Source organism: Papilio polytes, unplaced genomic scaffold, assembly GCF_000836215.1.
Source record: "Papilio polytes unplaced genomic scaffold, Ppol_1.0 DF822289.1, whole genome shotgun sequence".
NCBI classification, from domain to species: domain Eukaryota; kingdom Metazoa; phylum Arthropoda; class Insecta; order Lepidoptera; family Papilionidae; genus Papilio; species Papilio polytes.
In genome coordinates this window covers 389,197-392,675 of record NW_013526915.1, presented here as the reverse complement: position 1 = coordinate 392,675, position 3,479 = coordinate 389,197, and positions in this window count along the sequence as shown.

Genomic DNA, 3,479 nt, shown 5'->3' with positions numbered 1-3,479 from the left:
ATGAAATAAAGAAATGAAACCATATTCATTCACTAAGATTGACTAAGGGAGTGTTTCTCATAGGTAAACATAAATTAAAGTTACTTTAATTATTAACAAAATCGTTACATATTTAAGAACGATTTTAGAGTGAAGCGTCACAACTATTGTGCTATTTTCGTTTGTATTGCAGTTAACTGTTTATTTGCACAGCTAACTATTTAGTAGTGTGTGCGCCTCTATAAAAGCTCATAGGAATTATAGCGAGACGAAACCGTTGTGCGATAGTTTGGTCAAAGGTGTGCGTGCGCTCTTAAACTTTTCTAAATTCGATCCGATGCTACTATATTGATGTAGCCTAATAACCGCTTGACCGCTCGCTTGTTGACCATTCAAATAAATAATTCAAATAATATTCAGACAAATTGACGCTCGTATGATAACAGACAGAGATCAAACAAGAGATTGCGAATTGAATTATCGTATAGAACGAGTCGACAGTCGGCGAACAAACGCCTCCGGGGCCACTAATTCAATCAATTGGCCGGCCATAAATAAAGGCGAGCGATACGGTGCACCGCACGTAATTGAGAAGCAACGATACAGACGGCTTTAAGCGACAAATCAATTAAGGATGAAAGAGATAAAAAGGATACATTAATACGAGGTCCAAATAAAGTGGTTCGTGCTCTATACAGAGACGCAAAGATAACGTAATTCGTTTTATATCGTGAGGTTTTTTTTTCGTGTAACCTTTTAATGTTGAAAAACTTACATCTTGCCGTTATTAAGTTTGCTTCTTAATTTAACGGTTTGATAGTATACGATCGGTTAAGGATTTCTTCGTTTACTATTATAGTTGACTCTGAAACTGGGCTATTTACTTTTATCATATTACCTTCTGTTGTTCCAACATTTACATTTAGGAATAAGTTATTGCCGTGTCGTTGGATGGCTTTTGGACGAAATTTACCATGAATTCTTAAAACAATTCTTAGCATATTAATATATGCTTATATTGCACCTAAATTTTTTACTTATTGGTTTACTTCTCTATTAAATTAAAATTTTATCAGTAAAAATACAATAAATTGCACATATCTTTCAAACATATTCATTAAAATACTTTGAAGTTAAAAATATTTTACAAACATTTTATATTACTACAAGTATAATTTAAATAAAAAAAATTAAGGTTCCGGCATACTATAACTAAATAAAATCGGTTAAGGGTTACTTCGATATCTTGAGATCATTACTTTCAATACACGAGACATTAAACCAAACAATTTGACGTTAATGAGGCGAGGATTTTATCTTTTTATTAGTTTATTTTTAATTAAAAAGTGTTCGCAGCATTTCGATATTTTCTGCAAGTTAATTGTTTTACTTACGAATAAGAAACTACACTTGTTTATTTAAAGTAATATTAAAATATATATTAATAAATAAAACGGAAACTTTATATTAGTTTGAGATTAAAGTCCAATGTATTTACACTTGAAGTCATTTAACAAAGCCCTCTTGAAGTGCACGCGGCGCGGCGTCACAACATAATAAGTCTCCCTTCGAACACCCAGGAAATTGGAATCCAATACGTACGTAAGCTTAAGCACTAATCCCTGTTTTTGTCAAGGGCGTCTGCCAACAAATTGGAATGACAGCTTGCAGTAGAAAATTGATCGTGAAAAATCTTTTTGAAACAGCCAGACCGTTCGGCCTAAAGGAACGGCCGAGATAAATGGAGACACGTGCGGTGTCTATTAACAGTTGACACTGTTGGGATAAAGCCAAGGGGTGATTCAGTTATACTCGCAATAAATTTATACTCAGTTTAACTAGGAAGGATCGACGACGTGTGCACTGGATTAGCGAAGATTTAAGGTGTGATATTTATAGGTATCCGGTCATTTTTATCTTGGTTAATATTACATGGAACACTTGACTGATGAATAATCGATCATTTTTTTTACTTCCTGAATCGCTTCAGAAAATACGAGTTGGACTAAAACGTTGCACGACAAACTTCGTTGTCTATAATCAACTGTCAATATTAATTACGACTTTAATTATTATCAAATGATTCATTTAACGATTCATGTCTAAACATATATTGTTTGCGACGTATCAAACAAGTTCTAAATATACTGGTACAGTAATAAACTGTAACAAATTGCATCAATGTAGGCTTATCTAGACTGAGAGTCATCGACTGTATCATTGACGTGAGTGGTTATAAATAAAAATAATAAATCATTCATCATACGTCGCATTAAATAATTTGTCATGATATAGAAAATATGACAAAACTGGTTAGTTTTTTTATTATTATTCTCTTTCATTACTGCTGCTGTATTGCTTTGCAGTAACCTTTTTTAAAAATTCTTTATTCTTTACGTTATTTTTTACTAACTATTATTTTATATGGTCTCTTTTCATATTTTTACATATTTTTAATTGGTATAATATATGATTTTTGGCCACTATTAAATAAAAAATGTAAATTGTGTAGTAAAAAATTTGCCTTGTTTTCGTTCTTTAACAAAAAGACAGATGGGATACCTATGTAACATTGAATAAAAGCAAAATATATCGATCCAAGCATATTTGTTAGTTCTTTTATTTTGATGTATGATCAAAGAGGAACATTGGTATGTAAAAAGTAAACTGGAACTATCAAAGAGGCGATGCGTTAGACAATATCTCGAATTAGTGAGCGCGTTTTTTCGTGACAGGCCACGTGCGATGGTAGATTTGTGGTGCGTTATCGCGGCGCACAATGACTTACAAATTACGTCGGAATAACGCGGGGTTGGCTTATCTGTGACTTGCTGGCTTGCTGCGTATCCCTCGACGTGGGGCTGTTGTATCTTACAAAGGATTTTAATGCCTTCTTTTATTTCTTTTGGAAGTGTTTTTGTTAACGAATTGTATTCTTCTTATTTAGGCTTTGTAATGTTTGTGTTATACTCTTCTTGTAAAAGTATACGCTTTTTGGGTGCAAAGTTGTTAGTGTTGTAGAGGGTACACATGTTGTTAATGATGTTTAGGTCTTAAGATATATCTATATTGGACAAAATTGTTCTTTATACTAAACTATCTGTTGCTCGCGACTTCACCAGCGAGATATTATAAAATATACCCTTTCTTACTTACAGTTAAATAACTTTTTTAATGGTGAAAGAATTTTTAAAATCGACCCAGTAGTTTTTACCTGAATCAAATACATTTCCTCTTTATACTAATAGTATTTATGAAAATTACTATCGTGTACTCGTTCATTAACAGCAATTGCTCGCATCCAGTTCTTTGTATATAAAGTAAATGCAATTGTTTAACAAACTTTGTACTATTTCTTAGTACACTTAGTGTACATTATTCAGTGTTAACCTTGGTTTAAGAAATGTCATCTTTGGAGTCAATAACTCAGTGCACATTCAAGGAAATAATCCAACCTTTACTCGTAGTTCAAGGTGCTGATATAACTGCGGGAGTTTTGT